General features: G+C 40.2%; 1 protein-coding gene across 10 annotated transcripts in view; it reads right to left on the reverse strand.

Annotated features, from left to right (window-relative positions):
• DAB1 (DAB adaptor protein 1) overlaps window positions 1–19089 on the reverse strand; it is a 220850-nt gene that overhangs the window by 134663 nt on the left and 67098 nt on the right. Inside the window, exon 2 of one of the 10 annotated variants that reach the window (XM_054211509.1) lies at window positions 13135–13247. The exons of the other annotated variants lie outside the window; for them this stretch is intronic. The gene's annotated coding sequence lies outside the window, so the exon portion shown is untranslated. The remainder of the gene's footprint in view (window positions 1–13134; window positions 13248–19089) is intronic. 10 annotated transcript variants of the gene reach the window in all.

The raw sequence follows: 19089 nt of genomic DNA on the forward strand, positions 1-19089 counted from the left end.
GCACATATCCAGGTCAAACCAAAAGCCAAACGGAGCTCTGTCATCAGCAGAGTGCAACTAAATCCAACCAGACACAGAATTCAGACTTGGCTAATGCGAATTGACTAATATAATTCCATTTTATGCAGGGCAAAACATATTCTGATCACAGGCCAGTGGTGCTCGCAAGTTCTAAATTTAGGTACCATTAGGGCCAGGTGAACCGTTAAGTGAGCTAATCTGAATTTTATCCGTATCAAAGATTCGTACTGTCCACAAATTAACTTCTCAGGTTTAAACTGTGTATTCACTCTCATTACTTCGTACATCCTTTGGATACCCCCATTCATTAATTAAAATTTCTGCAGCATCACAGCACACATGAACAACGCAGCCTGGGTTTTAAAATGTTGTGCAACGGCACACACCGAGAAATCGATTATTTAGGCTCCGGTACCTGAACAGAAGTTATGGGCACACTAGAAACCAATCCAGATTTTAGAGACGTGGCACAGATTCCCCTGTTTACAAGCTTGTTTCTGCAAAGTACTAAGCAATCCCAGTCATCGGGTGAACACCTGAATACACGCTGAAGACTAAACTTCCAGTGATGCCCTAGATTTCACCGACTACACAAAGGAGATGAAAGTTGCGAACAGAGGGTTTCCTGGATACAGCAGAGATCTAAAGTATTTTTCTAAACTGTCTTTGGTTATACAGTTTCAACAAGGCCTCTAAGTTGAGAGAGTAATCAGAAATAACCATCAAATGGGTGTACTTCGGTACAGCAAAGAAAATCAGTTACAAATATAAGCAAAGTGTTGATCTGCCCCGTACACTGCTCTCCCCAAACACCTGGCACGCTTAAAGCGACGTGCATTGCATGCAGGGGTAACGTAACCTCATCTGAAATAAAGACTCTGCTATAATGAAAAACTTAGTTGTTTAGCCAGCCAAGTTTAAAGCCAAAAGGTGAAGAGTACTTAATCCAATTAAAATGAGAGGGAACTGAGGAATGCAGAATTTAATCGCTCCGCTTGGCAGGTAGCCAGGGCCGCTGGGTTAAGCACCCATGCCCTTGTGAAAGGGCCACGGGAACTCAAACGACTACCAGGGGTATCTTCTTTGAGCAAGGACCCTTGGCAGCCCCATGCCCTCTCGCCAAGCCCAGGGAAGGACACCAGCTCCTCCATGACAGCCTCTCCAGCAGCTCCTCGGGGACCCAGCGTTAATTAGGCAGGCCTGGCCTTGCCCAGCTCGTGAAACCAGTACAACATGGTGAGACTGTAGGCGACGGCCAATTAAAGCCATTCGGATAAATACAGGTTCAATGAAGTTATTGCCTATATGTCACTTCAACATTTTGATTTGTTTTGGTTTTTTCAGTTCCACGGACTGAATAGCAGGCAGCAGTAATATTAGTTTTGGAAGGCACGTGATGTTTGTGTTACCCGCTCAAGTTAATTAATGAAAATAATGACAGAGTTACAAAAATCAGAGATGATTAAGAACTTGAAGACCATCCTACCCATTTCTCTGCCAAGAAGGATTTGTTCTTCACAGCACATTCTTCTGTTCTTCATTGAACTTTTAAAATGACGCCAGCAGTAAGAGTCACTTCTTCCTTCAGAGGCGTCCCTACACTCAGACTGATTCAGAGGAAGAAGTAAATCCCGAGAATAGAGGTTCTGCCAACTTCATATCATTATTCTGAGTTAACTGCTAGGAGATTATCTTGAGCAATTACTCTCGTCCCTCACTGCACACACATTCCAAATACCTGTAATCCTCACACAGCTCAACTCTATCAGCGTTAAACCAATCTATCCCCTTTAGGTAAGATCTAATGGTAAAATCACATACCGCTGGGTTTATAACCCAGACTATTACAGCCTTCATTATTCAATATTGCTTATTATTTTGTACTTACAAAGTCAGGGAGATGTGATTTTATTGCTTGCAAATCATCCTTACATTAGTCTACACTGTTATAATTTCACTCTGCTTTTCCAGATAAGCTTTTTGCTTTCTGCATATTTAAATAGTAACTCTAATTATCCCTACTTGATTGCCCTCCTCTTGCAAAGCCTTTCCACAGTATCATCTGCAGTGAATTCATCATCCTGCTTAGATTTTAGAAAACCCAAGATACATCATATTCTTTAATTTTAATAACAGCATTGAAGTGTTTCCTTTTTTTGAAAAATATGCATACTGGGTTCTGTTTTCAGATATCTTTTTTCCAAAAACACGGCGAGAAGGGCAGATTACCGATTATTGCATTGATAACAGTAACGGCACAGAACAGTGCCTAGCAATAAAGTCAATTAAAAAAAAAAGACAAGGAAGAACAGCCAAAAAAGACGTATTGACATGGTTATCAGATCAGCAAAGAAAAGTTTGGTTCGTTGCCTAAAAACATTGCTTCCTTTGCAAACTATGCTTATGTTTTCTGGATTTATTTCCAACCGTGGTCACAGAAAACACTTTCTACTTCTAGTTCATAGGTACACAGAAGCTACATGTGGCTACATAGTAGCTACAATTCATTATCTTTAATGCATTAACTTTGGTAAATTAATTCAAATAAATGCACATTACAGTAGCCCGAAACAGGACAATAAAATCTGAGTCAAAACTAATGTTTCTTACAAGAATTTTAGTAGTCTTTTTGGTCATTTTTGTAGAGATTTTGCTATTTGGGTGTCTGACAAGGTATTCTGGTTTAAGTAAAATGGTGTTTGGTAACACCACGTGTTGTTAAAGTTGCCTGACATTTCCCATTAAGAATTCTCATTTTAGCTTCTTAGAACCTTACCAAACCAAAGTATATCTACGGGAGCTGACGTCTTGCATGCCACACCGCAAGAGCAATGATACATACAGTTCAGTCTCCAAGACCTGGTCCGGCTGCCCTGAGGCAGAAGATCATCACTTCCTCCTCCTTCCTTGCTTAGAGAGCAGCAAGGTTTCCTACAGACAACGACTGCCTTTATCATGCCATCCCGATTTCGCTCCTCCAGCACAGATCTGTTCTTTTGCACTAAGACTTTCCACTTTTTTGTGGAAAGAGAAGTTACTATGTGACTGCACACACGACTCTGCATTCGGTTATCTTCCATCTGGACAACGTTAAATTTAGCATTTCTTTACTGATGTGCTTGGCTCTGTAAGAGTAATTTACATTTTTTACATATGTGTGTAATAACATAGGGGAAAAAGAGGCAACACAGGTGTGCCACAGCCATATTGCAGTGTCTTCTTGAATTCGTCTTGCAAGCTGCATTCTCTCGGCACCTATTCCTACAAAAGTTACTTTGGCAATATGTGTAAGAGTGTGGCAGAAGTTACTGTCTCTCAAGGAAGACCTCGGTAGAGAAGGACAGGAAAGGAAAACAGGAGGTCCTTCAGCACTATCAAAAAGTGACACCTTTGAGCCAAAGACTTTCCTTAGGAACGTGACATTCAGCCAAGGAAAAAAGCTTCTCTCTCGTCTTTGTTCCTCTCCACAAATTATACACACTACTGATGACCGGCAGTACTTTATCTACCACTACCTCACACGTACGACAAAGTACCAGGGTTACTCTGAACCAGCTGGTGGCAGGTACGGCACTGATGAGAAAGCAGGGTGGCAGGGTTACTGGTTCTACAAGCTCTGGCAAGTGAGTCAACTGGGGCTGACCTGACCCAACTAATCAGCTGGGAGTAAAATTCTGCTGCTGTGCACATCCAGCGCCGCGACGCACTGAGAAGCGGCCTGGCTGCAGAAGGCAAGACTGCTTGCCAGTTTAGTTTCCCGTAAGGAGGCTAACTCAAAATCTTGTAACTGCCCAAGAAGACGCTAGAGGGGTCACCAGGGGGAGTTCAGAACACCTGCAATACAGCCTCTGGTTCAGAGGGACAAGAAAGGAAATCTGTCTATGTTCTGGACGAGGTTTTATTTTCATTTTCTCCAGATTGATGACTTGGAAAGGAGCATATGCCTTCAGACCCACACAGGAGATGTCCCGTTGTGATTTATGCTTTACTCTGCTACAATGCTACAGCTCTGACGAGAGCAGAAGGAAACGGATCGATTCTGCTGGCTGGGTCCACCCTCAGGGACTGAACCTGCGCTGGAGTCAGCGCCAGGAGGCCGGGGATGGCTCCTCGTCAGAGCGGAACCGCTCCGAAACCACGCGAGGAGAATAACCGAGACACATCCATGGTGACCTTCATGCAAATCTTCACAAAGTTGGCCGCGATTTAAGAGAAAGTTATATTGGTAACAAATGGGTTAACAGGTTGAACATCTTCTTAAAGCATATTAATGAAAACCTTTAATTTTTTTTTTTTTTTTTTCAGCAAGACTTAGCCTTCCTATCAGGAGTGGGGTGTAACTGAAGAACAACTGATGTCACCAAACCATAAGCAGAGGTGAGGATGTCTTTCAGCAGCAAAGTAACCCTCTGCCAGTCCATTCAAGACCAAAACATGAGAATACTCAGAATACCGTTGGAAGAATAATTCTGTTTGAAGCTCAGTAAGTCCCAGATTTTTATATGTGCAGTAATTTCATTCTATTTTTATCCATTAAAGAACATTTGGATTAACAGATTGAAACAGTTCATTCACAGTTTTATATCTATACGACTGTTACAAACCCTCCCCCTGCTGCCCATATAACTAACCAAATCAAGGCAGAAATTAAATTTACATGTTCTTGAAAATATTTAAAAATCATCATTAACTTGCGTGACTTCATCTTATTTTACTTATGAGACCAAAGTTGTATCCTGAATGCCATTTCTCTGGAAACTGAGTGCCAAATATTACCAAGTTCCAATTTTACTGTCTATTTAAAAATATCCTGACAGCATTCAGGCAAATTTAAAATTAAAGCAAAGCCTTTGCATGCCACCATAATATTTCAGGCAACAATTTCAAGAAAGGAAAGGCAGAAAACAGACTGTGCATATACTATAGTTCAAAATAGATGCCTCATGTCAAATAGCATAATTTTTCCTTTTTTTCCATTAAAGAGTTATTTTAAGTCTTCTGCTGAATATATTTACATGCATAATGAAACTTTTTCAGTGGTTCTTTTTGAATTACTATATATGCTTTAACACTGCATGCACTAATAGCATACACATATATACAAATCCACACATAAATGTATGCACTCATGCACACAATATTCATGCAAAAAAAGAATTAATGGAAGTTTGTGACTGGATGGTACCCCCTGTAAACATGTTAAATGTGAATAGTGCTTATGGCTGGGTTCATTAACTAAAAATGTTGCTGTTGTCTGCACAATTCACGTTGCTCACATAAGAATGGATGACACGTAAAACGCTGTTTTACAGACTCAGTTCTTTTCAATTTACCATCAGGGTCTCTCTGCACTAGGAAATTCAGTGGTCACTACAGTCCTCACAGAATAACTTGAGCTGAGACCTCACTCAGCACCTGAAGATAAAACTCTGCAGGCAGTCTTCTCCAAGAAAAAGAAGAGGGAAGAAAAAAAAAACCCACCCACAAAAAAAAAACAAAACAAAAACAACAACAAACTAACAAACAAAAAACGAACAGGGAAAAAAAAAGAAAAAGAGGTTTTGAACGAGCTCCAAACATGTCATGGAAAAATGGTATCCCAAAAGCCACAGTCCACTGTGACTGACAAACACCCCATCTTCCAAGAGAAGAGGCATTATACTTAGAGTAGCAGCTAATGTCAGTGTAGGTAACTCCTCTCGCAACTTCAGCTGTTCATCACCTTTTTCTTCTCCAGTTCTTTTTCTAAAATCCCCAGCACTAGAGCAGCTGCAGTCCCAGAGATCTGCTCACGTCCAGTCTGAAAGCTACTCTGAACTCCCACACCAAGCATGGAATTTCACTTTACCGATTAAGTTTGGACCTCATGTCTCCATTACAGGTTGATGCAGGACTTGATAAACACACAATTAAGAGATTAACTTCAAACCCACATTATTTCTTCAAACTAAAACACCAGCACCGGTACAGCCATCGTTCCCTAAAACACTCCATGACTTCACTCTACCATGGCTGTACCAGCTGCCGCCTCTTCAAATATCTATGACACCCAACTACTTCAGAGACCATAAGTAGTAATTTATTGCTATTACAATGTATTATACTTACAAATACTTACATTATTTATGCCTTTAAAATTTCTGAGCAGGTTCATCAGTTGTTTTGTTTCCTCTTCACGGATGCAGCACTGCGCTGTACCTAACTTCCCACGGGGCCTCTGCCAACAGGGCTCCCTACCCCTTGGGGTACCAACTATTTTGGTTTCAAAGATCTCTTCTATTCAGGGTAAGTTTTTAGTAACAACTCAAGGCCTTTAAATTCTTTCCTGTGACCTCTGTGTTAGTTTATCAGAGCAGTCATTAAGCCTGGGCACTTTGAGGCTGATGGGTACATCTAAGCTAGCCCACTTGGAGCTAATTGCGTTCAATTTAACATTCTCCAAGCACTGGCAGTCCTCATTCAAGCCAAGTGTGAAAGTTTTTAAATTAGCTTTCACAGTTTGATTCACAGACAGCAAATGCAAAATGGCATAGGATTAATTTTTTCCCCAACAACACAGTGCAACAAAATAGCCCAAAGGCTATTTTAGTTCATTTGCTTTAACTATTAGGGAAGATTCACAGCACAGAGAGTGCGCCAACAGAGACAAAAGCTCCAGAGAACTTTCAAAGCTTAATATTGCCCCTATTAATTAAAGTACCATACGTTTGTGCAGCCTTTCCACTTTGTCACTAGACGTTAAAATGGAAGTCTAGACCATTTAAGACAAGCCACACTGATTATCACTTAAAAGATGAACATATCAATACATTTTTCTCATTTTTATTACAGATTGCATTTTTAATATTTAATAAACTCTGGAACTGGACTGTAAAATGGTCTATATAGAAATCCACATTTTCCCTGGAAAAGTACAAATCTTGACTTCGCTTGTCATCTGACAATGTCTCTTTTGATCGGTCTGCCTGTATTTGCCAAAATACAAGTTAAAAAGGAAGCTAGAATACTGAATCACCTGTTCCAAAAATTATTCATTAACTGCCACCAAACAATGGCAGAGTAGGACGGAAAATTAGCTTTCTTGCCACTTTTCATTTCCCCAACGATCACCGCTAGGCGCATACACCGAGTTTACATGGTGAACTTCCTGAACATGCAAAGTCTCTACACAAAACTTGCAAGTACACGGATTTCCCTTTGAGCACGTATGGAGGGGGTGTAAGAGCTGCTCCGTCGACAAATAGAAAAGTGCAACACACGCAAAACCTGACAAAATACTCTACACTCAGTCTTCAGAAGAAAAATATTTCCCCCATTTAAGAGGCAAACTAAAATCTCCACTAAGAACTTAGCTCATCTCATAGACGTACATATCAGAATATTAGACAAACCCTAAATCCCCATTTTTACAATGCAGTTGATGCATACTAGACTGCACGACCGCAGCCTTAAGTACCACAAGAAATAACATACCGTGAGATCAAAGTCGGCTAACTTCAATGGGAGCTTTTCCATTATCTTCAGAAGTTTTTACATAAGGACCGCGACTCATAATCATTCTTAAATTCAAGCTATTTCTAATACTCTAATAACTAATAATTCCAATGTAATCTAATAATCTAACAACTATACCAACAGCGGTAACTCACATCACAGATGGGAACTATCTTAAGGTATAAACAGTATTTATAGTGAACCATTAAAAATAAATTTACACATGGACTCCATCTTCAAACTACAGATTCCAGATTTGATGTAGCCCAGGAAATGCAGGTCATAAACTATAAAGTCAAAGGCCCATCTGTAAATGTCAAAATGTTAAGTCGCTGAGGTGAAGATAACTTAGGCACTTCTCAATAGCATTCAGAATAGTCATCTCAAATACCAACCTAGTTTTACAAGTATTTTCTATTGTGTGCTAAGAAGTTACATACTTGCATTACAGTGATCATAAATATCACTTTATTTTGTAAATAAGAAGCCCCTTTCACGTTAGATTTGCAAGCAAAGGACACCAGGAACTCTGTTAAAATGCAAAAACAGGAACCACATTGTCTGTTTAGTGAAACATATTTGCAGGGTATCTTAAAAAAAATCTTGCAACACTTTCTTCAAGCCAATTCCAGTAGTATTCAAAACTCCAGACAAGTCAATAAGACCCGACACAAACGCATCCCTGGTTGTCGGGGGGCAGTCAGAGGCAAGAGGATAACCCTCACGCACAGGATCGCTACAAGACCCCACAGAAGATCCACACACTAGCTTAGTTTCAGCGATATTAAAATTTAATGAGGTTGAATTTAAAATATCCAGGTGCAGCTAAGAATCAAGGCTGGACGGGGCTTTGAGCAGCCTGGTCTGGTGGAAGATGTCCCTGCCCAGGGCAGGGGTTTGGAACTCGATGATCTTTAAAGTCCCTTCCAACCCAAACCATTCTGTGATTCTACGACAAACCTAGGCAACAGGAATGCAGCTGGTGTGAACAGACCTAAGGCAGACCCTGAACGAGCCACGATAAGGCAGTGCCAGGGAGCTCTGGCAGCGGGGGGCAGGCTGGCACAGCCCCCTGCAAACCTCAGCGGTCCCAGTTGGCGCATGGGCAGTATTCCTGCTGCCCAGGTTAAAGTTAACTTTGGTACAGCCAGAAAGGCCAGAACTGCAGCTCTACATGGTAATAAAGAGTAATTTGGACATGTCTTCACATTCATTTTATGACATCTTTTCTGATGATGCTTATGTAATTTCATTGATGAAATTTCCTTGATTTAAACATATCGGAAAATCTAAGTTAATGCATATGAAATATCAAACGGAGAAAAGAGATTATTTTAAAAAAACCCATCTCTACTAATGCCTTTAGACCACTAGATTTTGTGTGTAACTACAGACAATATAAATCCTTAAAACAAACAATCCTGAAGCTTTACACCCTTAGAGTATAATCCAGCCCACTATGTACAGAACCTCTTTGGTGGTAAATACAACTCAAATGTTCTCTGAATTAACTTCCAAAACTTGTACAGCTTTATCAGCTCAGATGGTAAATAACTACAGGTTATTTGATAGCTAAACTTGTCAGAATCTGCAAAAGAGATACAATCAATTGTAATTGAAAGTAATGAATACACTTTTCTGGTCATTTCATGTCAGGTGCTAACAGACATCAGAATCACTAAACACCAATTCACACGAGACATCATATGTTTGTGAATATTTATGCCTAAGAAACTTTGAATTCTGTCCAAATGTAAATGCCACAGTATAACTGATCAGTCATGATCATGAAAGTCTTCCAGAGTATTCTCATTTCCGAAACAAACTACGACTGTGAAAATTTCAGGTTTTGGTGAAAATGAGTCGTCAATGGATTGCTGTCAATTCCAGAGTGGAGACAAATCATTCAATGGGAATGGAAGACAGCCCAAGTATAAACAAGCCCACATATATATGTATAATGCTTTACAAATAGTAAGCAGTGAATGCATAGGCTATCCAGTTGTTAAGTGATGTACAGAACATAATCCAACATGTTTTAGACACCAGGGTTCTGCTATTCAATGCAGAGCATATAAATGACAGAAGCAGCACGGCTGAATTTCTTGTGGTCATTTGAAAGTCTCACCTAGTGCACTCTAACTTTTGGAAACCCATATGTATTTTCATTTTGAGAAACTAATTAATGCTGATCTCTACTGAACACGGGAACGTATGTACGTCCTGGTGAAGGTTACTCCCCCTAAAAATATTGATTCCATCTGAAAAGCGAGATGCTCTCTAGACAAGCCCAAAACACAGGCGTTCCCCTTCTGTGGTCACTGATAAAACACACAGCTGCAAGCATCTGCAAAGGACAGATTTATTTTTTTTGCCCAGCACAGATATTGGCATTAGTTGGAGGAAAAGAACATGCAGTTTCAGCATGATCTTAAGTTATTCTTTGGGGATCTTAGTGGATAAAAACGATTCCTGACATTAAGGACTGACGACCAAAGCAACTCGTTTGCATTTGAAAGCCATTACGAAGTACACTAAAGGCAGCAAGCACAATATACTGTACACTCACATATATGTTTCATCTGTTTTGGTGTTTTTTTTTCTTCACCAGCTTTTTATATTGATTTTATGTTTGGATCCTCAGGCTCATCAGATGGGCCTTGACTTTTTCTGTTCTCTGTGCACAGTAAGATAGGGACCTGGTAGGGACCAGCAGGGACCTTGTTTGTGACACACATCTCTGCTGAAAAAACGTAATACAAATGCACAAGCGCATTCAGATCTATATTCAGTCAGCAGCTCCAGCTCAAAATTATTTCTCACCAAAATGGCTTCTAGAATTTTTCTTTCCTACTATAAACCAAGTGAACTTAAATTATAAGCTATGGACAAAAAACTGCTTTTAAGTTGCACACCCACTGTCCCAAGGGCACCAGGGAAAAATTCTAGAACCATCAAGCGTGTTTCTTCAACAGAGAAGGGGGAGCACTGCTGAAGATAAGGAAGGTAAGATATGAGAAGGTGACGCAGGTCTGGTGTCCTCAAAGTGCCTGAAGTTAACGGTTGGCAGACAATTGCTGGGGTTTCCCACGTAACATCTTCCCAACACAAAACATTCTCATCTAAAAGTTCACAGTGCTAATGATAACTCTAACATCTCCTTTTAAATGCCTTTTAGCCGTTTCAAAATAACATGACATTGATATTTCTGATTATTTTTTTTTCCCCGTGTTGAATTCCTGCTCTTAAAAAGTGCGGCTTATGTCCTTTCTGAAGCCTCTTCCCTCCATGTCCAACCTGCAAGCTCACTTCTGGCCTCACTAAGACAAAGCCAGGTCTCTGTCCAAACACACCATAAAAGCACATTCCTTTCTTTCTCAGGCTTCCATCACAATGCATCCCACTTCCTTCCTAACACCTTCTTTCAAAAAGTGCCTTGTATCTTCTCACAGATATGCCTTCTCAGCTGCTAAACAAGAGAGACCCAACAAACAACACTTTGGCATATGTAGGAGAGGAGTGAGGCTTGCCCTTTCGACGGCGATGAGCTGCTCGTGGAAATGCAGCCTCAGTTGTTGAAAAGATACCCGAAACATTGAGCACGAGCCGGTCCCACCAAAGCACAGTAGTAGTTTCATTGAATTTGACGCATAAAGATACATTTCAGTGCCTAGTTTTAAAATAAACAGCTGAAACACCAGTTCCCTGCATATACATAGACACATTTTACAGTTTCGACTAAAAGAGCAGACTAACTGACGTGAGCAAAAGTTATATCAATTTTCACAGCAATGCAGTTTCTTGAAATAAAGGAAAAGGAAGGCTAACTCCTAGGGAATTATAACATATTACCTTTTTGCATTTGGCAGGAATTGATACTACGAGAGACATTAGATACGGCAAAGAGGCATTGCAGGGAGGAAAACTGCTAAACACATGCTCAAATAAGTAGCAAAATAATGTCACTGTTTCAATATATTACTTCATATATTGACTAGATGCTCTATATCTGTGTGTGTGTATATATATAAAAGCCTGTATCTGCTACAGACAGTCTTCAACTGGCAATTTGTAAGTCAAAAGCAGGTGTTGGTTAAAACTAAATGCTACCAAAGAAAGAGTTAACATGCAAATTGTCACTCAGTTTAATGTAGCTTCTGATCTGTAACAGCATGGAACAAACAACTTCCAAACCGCTATGCCGGTGCAACAGAGCTACGCTGATTTACGCTGGATCCAGGATCTGTCCCAGCGCATGGTTCCTTCATTCACGCCATTAAATCATGTTTGCCAGCAACTACATTGTACTAATGGGTGCATAAAGCTATTCTGCACCTGCCGATTGCCAAGGCGCCTGTGCAAACACAATGAAATGGGAAGAAGTGAAGCAAGAACCCTACCCGTAAAAATAAACCTAAATCAATACAGTAAAACTTAAGCACTTGGCATGTATGGCTGACTTCTTGCTAAGTACAAATGGCATCGAGGCACGTTTTTAGCCCAATGCTACCCAAAAAATGTTTAAATAAATCTGTTTATATCTTACCAAACAATATTCTTTGCATTTAACCGTCCTAATGCAAAACAAAGTAAATCTTCAAGTGGCAAATGCTCGAGATGAACGAACACGTTGAGTTTCAGAAAAGCTTGGTTTTCTTTCAAGGAACTACAGAGCTACTTCTGTTTTCTCACCAGGTTGAGTGCTGGTTTATTTCGATGGCTCGGAGAGAATCACCAATCCTGATAGAAAAATCTGCTCTGTGTTACTCCTATTTCAGAGACGACCAGTACAAAGAAACAGCACAAATCCAAGAAGTGGAGTTTCCACGAGATGTTACACTTGCGTGAGTAGCTGTTAGTGCCAGCTGCAGCAGCCAGAATATCAATTTACTCACTGCACAAATTTTCAAAAGCATGATATAAAAGTGAAGGCAGCCCTATCATTACCTGCTTGTTTTCATTTCAGAAAGCTGCTTCCCTTTACCTTCTTTAAGTATCTACTAACACTTTTTTTTATTGCAGTTCATCTTGAAAATTAATCATCATAAATTTGAAAACATTTTCTTGCAAATCTGTCAGGTTTGTAGTGCCACTTCATTTATTACAAGACCACATGACGCATCAGAGCTCTGTATTTGAACATGACATATTTTCACTTTGTTTTGATACCACGCTCGAAAATTGTTCCTATCAATCTTTCACTGGAGCCAAAACTTAACTGTCTTGTTCACTGAAACATTAAATGCCAAGTCACACAGATGAATAAAAGCATTTGCAAGGGTAACATCCGCATTTGCAGTTGCAAACATTTGCAAAAGTTTCCTGTCGAAAAGGTCTATAGATGAGAATCCACAAAAGTGAATCGAGTCCACAGCCACTAACAAAACTAATTATTCCTAATCACTTGGGTCATCAGATCACACTGAAAGTTAAAAGACTTCATAAACTGGCTGATCTTTAAGTAGAGTTTTGGAAGTGCTTACAGTTCAGATTTCCAACAAGTATTACAACTTCCAGGCATTTGCCGGACTCGGCATACGCACTGTTTAAGATCCATGACTTTCTGCATCGCTCACTGGAGTGGAGTAAAACACCCAAACAAACAGGCCATATACTTACATTCCCCATAATGCATCATTTTCTCTCTAAACAGTGGCAGCAAACAGGCACATCCGATACTGTATCACTTTCTTCTCTCATTCATGACGATGTCGCACACAGGTTCTTTGATTCTGAAAAAGAAGCATTTCCCAGGTTCTAAGGACGGAGGTACCCCAACCAATCCATCACGCTTTGTGTGCTAATGATAGACTCATGCATAAGAGGCACCAGAAGCAGTCGGAGGCAGCAGGCATGAAAAGGAGTGAATCAGCTGTCAAGGGTTGTGATCTGAAGGACTGCAAGGCTGTGATTAGAATTTTCAATCAGGACTTCCACAATTCATCACGCTACAAGGGAAGGGGGGGCGGGGGGGGACACGACACATATTTCTTCATCAGCCCTTTCTGCTATTGGCATAGCAAGTTCTAGGGCATTAAAAAAAAAGGAAATCTTAACGCCTTACATTTAGAAGCGCGTATGTTTGAATCTTCAGGGAGTGGAGAGTAAAAGATTTTCTGGGACTGCATAGTTACTACTTTCTGTCTGCATACTCAAAACAAAACCAAGATTATTTGCTGCACAGCCTGTCAGCTGATGAAAAAGAAAACGCAGCTCTTCCTCTCTCTCCTGTTGGAGGAATAATTACAGACACCTGAGCAAGAACTAGCCCTGGAAACTTCTGACTACTGTCTTTAGGGATATGAAAAGGAATAAACCCCCAGGAATCCTTCATCAGAATTTGCTAACGCACTCCGTGAAACTTCAGAAAATAAAAAGGCAGAGCTCTTTACAAGGACAGTGTTCTCCCGATCTGCGTGAAATCGCCTGCAGCACCTGAGAGGTGGCACATAGTCACATTTTCAAAATGTGAAAAGGACCAGCAAGTTGACTGAGGGCATAAGTTCAGAGTCATCGAACACTTGGTCTAACTGCTTTCCTTATGGTATTTGTTTGCCTTGGTACTACCTCTACGGACTGGCCAAAGAAAAAGTCAATTCCACAACTCAACAGCCTCAAACAGGACTTGGAGCCAGGCTGGTTCTGTAGCTCTGATACAGCCTCCCTTTTCAAACCACGAGAAAGTCACAAAAGCTCATCACATATTTTGCTGCTTCTTTCCTCCCCTTCCTCACCTATGAAACGTACTAAGTCTCTCCCTGAATTCAAATTTTGCAAGAACTCACTCACAGAGGGGATTGCTGCCCTCCAAAGCCTTCCCAAAAATGCCAGCCCAGCAATTAGGTACCGGTGACTCGAAGGAAGTGCCACCAGGATGGAGCGGTCTCTGTATCAATGTCACCGCAGAGGCTTTGTCTCAACATCTAGATCCAAGTGACAGCCCAGGCAGATTAGGCATTTATTGAAATATATGAATGAAGCATTATTTTAAAAGGCAATTTTCATGTTAAACTATGAATAATGAACAGTAAAGACAGTTCTTATTTGCATAACTGTTTCAGTTATTGATATTCCTTCAGAGGGTCACTAGCCTTTTTTTTCTCCAAGTTAATTAATTAATAAAGCAACTCCTTTTATGTAGGTAATTGTAATCACTTTAATACTCAAAGGCATGTAAAATATCTGGCACTTTTTTTTTTTACTGTGGCAACCCTAGTGACACAACGATCATTTGCATAAATGTAAACACTGAATGGGTCCATTTAACTCCTGACTAGAAAATCCTTTGAAACCAACAAGAAAGAAACACATAAATTATGGACAAACACAGCAATATGGGCAAGAGCCCCTTTTGTCCTTACATCCCAACAACCCTATTTTCCTGAACACAAATCTCAGCTTCGAGACAATATACGGCTAATGGGGCAAATCTGCCCTCACAGTTAGCTGAAGATTGCTCTGAGGACATAGAATAATTTAGGAAAGAATAGATGTTTATGGGAAAACAATTACAAACTAGAAAACTGTTAGCAAGCAGAAAGCTTTAAACGCTCAGCATTTTACAAGTAACAGAGAACTTTTTCTTTTTCCATTAAGAAACACTCAAACAAATCCCGCAAACAGAAGCCTGATCCTACAAAAAGCTGTTACAGAAAGACTTATTGCCCATGGTAAGTCTTACTCAAGTCAGGTGAGAGGGTTACCTTTGCTCGGTAGCCAGAGTTTACAGCAGATCAGGCATCATGCAAAATTCAACCTGGAAAGGTCTACTGAATGCTTGAAGAAAATAGGAAAGCTAAGAAGTTACAGCAGTTATGAAAACTTTTTTCCCCCCTCCCTCTTTAGAGAGCGACCAGGCTGAGTACAATATTATGAACATCTTGATCCACACATTAGTTCAAAAGCCACACAGCCTGTCTGTGAGCTATTGTCTCACAAGTCAATCACTGCAGCTTCTCGTTCCGCTAATCTCAGTCTTGCTCCATTCATAATCCATCCAAAACGCTACTGCAAAAACCATTTTAGTGGCCTCTTTCATCACATCTCTCTCTGATGTGGGAGGTTGGATACAGAGATTAACATTTTTATCACATGTAATATTCTTAAACCACTAATAACTTGCCCTCGTCTCATTTCTGACCCTCTCTATCTACATCACCACACTTCCCTGCCAAACAAGCATCTTCATGGGGGCGTTTCCAAGCTGCCCTCCTAAAGCAGTGCCACACAGCTCTCCAAAGCCAATTCCTTTGCCGTTAAAATCTCACCTGAAATATACCTTATATGGTGCGATTTAATGAAAGAGAAAGGAAGGGATAGAAGATGTCGGTATCTAAGTACTGACACCACTGACAAACTGACAACCAGAGACCCATCATTCTGGTATTTCCTCATCAGAAAACAGTTGCTGTCTCTACTATCAAGCATTCTGAGAGAGAGATTTGGGTTGGTTTTTTTCTGTTTTATGTAGTGCCTGGCACCACGGAGGGAAACTGAAGGGAAGGAGAGCCCCAACCCACCTCTACCATTTGGGGAATGGCGCATCTATATAGACAATAAATGCTGTTATTTGTTTTATGCACTCATCTGTGTCATATCAGCTGCTAAAACTTCACAAATATTCCAGACGTCATCAAGAACCTTTGCAACCTGTCTTCAGACTGTAAATCTCAAGTCTGCTCTCCATCTAAGAGATTATAACAAAATGTGAAATAACCTAAAAATTGAAAGTCATTTCACAGAAAATGGAAATAGACACTGTAGGAAAAACACAAAACTCTCTCTTTTATGTAATCCTCCATCCATAATCTTCCCGGGGACTATTCTGATCTCTATCTTGGCAAGCACACCTCACAGTATTTTTCACGGCTGCACATCTTTTTAGCCAGCGGTTGGTTGCGTATTCAACTGGGCGTTCCAGCAAATGGTATTCAAAACATGCAGGAGTAAGGAATGCAGCCACTAAGTAGATTATGAATAAAACGCTCAGGTACTCTTTTTCCGAATTTCTCAGTAATTACTCAGCCAAGCAACATAATAGAGATCTGCTTCTTCAGTGTCTCACTCCTAAAGGATCGATGCGGTGCGAACACAGGCACTACAGGACTTAATAGCAAGTCCCAACTGCTTCCTACAAGACAAGAGTCTCCTCTACAGCTTTCTCCCGGGCACTGAGGAGCCAGCTGAATAGCTGCTATTAGTGGATATTTGTGTCTTTTTTGTCATAATCGTACTTAATAAATACAAAGAGCCAACAGCAGACAGATCCGAGAGAAGATATAGACGAAATTCTAGATTAACAAAGCTCCATTAAATCAAGTTTGCAATTTTATCTCCAGGTGATAACAAGACGGCTTGCAGTGGTGGAATAAATAATGCAGTTCAACACGTTAAGAACAGATCTGTATTCAGACTGAATGGACTCTTAGCTCAGAAAAAAGGCAGGAGGGAAAAGAAACGCTGAAGTAGCCCTGTTTCCTGGCTGCAGCACGTTTTCTCTTCTCCTTCCTCATTCTAAAACTACCACGATCACACATCCACCACCATATCTTGCACATTCCCTGAGAAACAAGACAAAAGAGGTCTCAAAATCTCTGTCTCAATGGGTGTCATCAAAAGAAACAGCAATTCATCTGGATGTAGCACACGTAGCATGCATAACAAAAATCCAGAAATCAAGTGTCATTAAAAAGCAGGGCTTCCCCTTTGCCACCCAGCCACTGTGATAGTAGGGGCTGTTTTCATCATTTCAGCCAGAGATACCTTCACTTCCCCAGCCTGGAAATTCCTCCTCTGACCAAGAGGAAAGCCACCTTTTCTCGCTCTGTAGTTGCAGTTTCAGCCATGCAGTTTTCCATGAGACAGTGAAAGGTTTATCTATTGTCAGCACTGAAAGCTTCTCTTAAAGTAGTTCTATTATTTTTTTTGTATGTAGCCACATTTTCATCAAGTTTAGTGCATACATTTTATGAAACTGTTTGAAAACCTCAGGATTTCGGTTAGGAAAAGAATATGAAATGTAGGCTAGGCTATAGCAGGCTTTTTAGGGAACACCCCACCAAAGCAATCTCGATAGGTAAGGTATCTTTCTTGCTGTAAAATCAATGATTGTTGAGCAGAGATCTTCAGTGGGCTCTGGAGGTTTAAAGTCTTAGAAAGACCTAATTTCCTTCAACACTCTGCTTGCTTCCTCTGGATTTTATATCTCTATGAGTTCAGACAGAATAGAGCACTGGGCAAAAGAAATGATGATACACCATTAGCAAAAAACTTTGGTTTAATTTTCTATATCTTATAAATACCATTTAACACCGTCAGGTTTGCTATAGTTTTTGGGGGGGTTGTTTTTTTTTCTTTTCAGGTTAAAACCAGCACTTCAAGGTAAGGAAAAAAACAATTATTTTTACTAAATGGACAAAGTTCAGCTGGGGGGGGAGACAAATGTAAAATTACGTGATTTCTATTGCATCAAAGTGGGCAATGAAAACTTTAATGTATCTGTTGCTATCTCAGGCACACCTATGAATATTTTTACAGCAGAGATATAAAATGCCACCAATGGTTTTGCCCTAGTTGAGTTATAATATGTACTCCAAGAAGGATCCATTTTCACAGATATTCATACCACCTGCCCCATTGCAAAGAGACAGGATTTATTTGTTAGCCGAGTGGCATTCCAGTTTAAACATTCTGCAATATCAACACATAAATCGTCCTGAATACAGCATGTAACTTCAAAGTTTTTTAACTAACTAGACAGGCAACAAAGAATTTCTAACACCCTGTGGTTTAATTCTTCATATAACTTCTTTTGCAATGAAAATCCTGTAAGCGAAAGGATTCCAGACTCACCCTTTGTGCTGCCTTTACGGGACATGCTGAACATCACAAGCTTCACACGAAGACTGTGTGCAGCCTGGATGACAAGACACAGTCTTTCCTTCTCAAGAACTATTCCAACTCATATGTGTGACCTCCACAGTTTAACTGATGACTATTCAGTGCATCAGTTACAAAAAACAGCCATTCTCATTTCCTTTACACTCCTCCTGAAAGAAATAAATCAGTATCTTGACTGATTGAAACACTTAACTGCCAGTCATCTTGCTTCGTCCCTTTGCTGCCTCACACCAGCCTGCATGCACTCCCGAGATGCAGAGCAGTGATTAAATTGTAACATGGAGCACTGAGAGCAATAACTAAGTAAGCGGTTATAAAACAAATAACACAGTTCTTCATAATTCAGTAAAATACATTATTTGATTTTGTGTGTGTTTTTGAAAGCCAGTCAAAGTAGCAGTGCTTTTTTACTAATGCAATAACATTACTGCTTAATGGTGGAAAGCACAGGAGAGCAATATACGGCCTACGAATAAGAGTAAAATGTGCAAGCTTAACAATACAAGTTTATCTTCCCTAGGAGTTACCTAGGCAGTGCTTTTATTACATGAGATCCGTTGTTTCCTGATCTGCAAATTACTTCCTGAATCTATTAACTATCATGGGAGAAATTATTTTTCAGTCTTACCCTCCAAAAAAAAAAAACCAAACCCAAACCACAATAAATCAGTCAAA

Source organism: Rissa tridactyla, chromosome 8 (assembly GCF_028500815.1).
Source record: "Rissa tridactyla isolate bRisTri1 chromosome 8, bRisTri1.patW.cur.20221130, whole genome shotgun sequence".
In the NCBI taxonomy this organism is placed as follows: domain Eukaryota; kingdom Metazoa; phylum Chordata; class Aves; order Charadriiformes; family Laridae; genus Rissa; species Rissa tridactyla.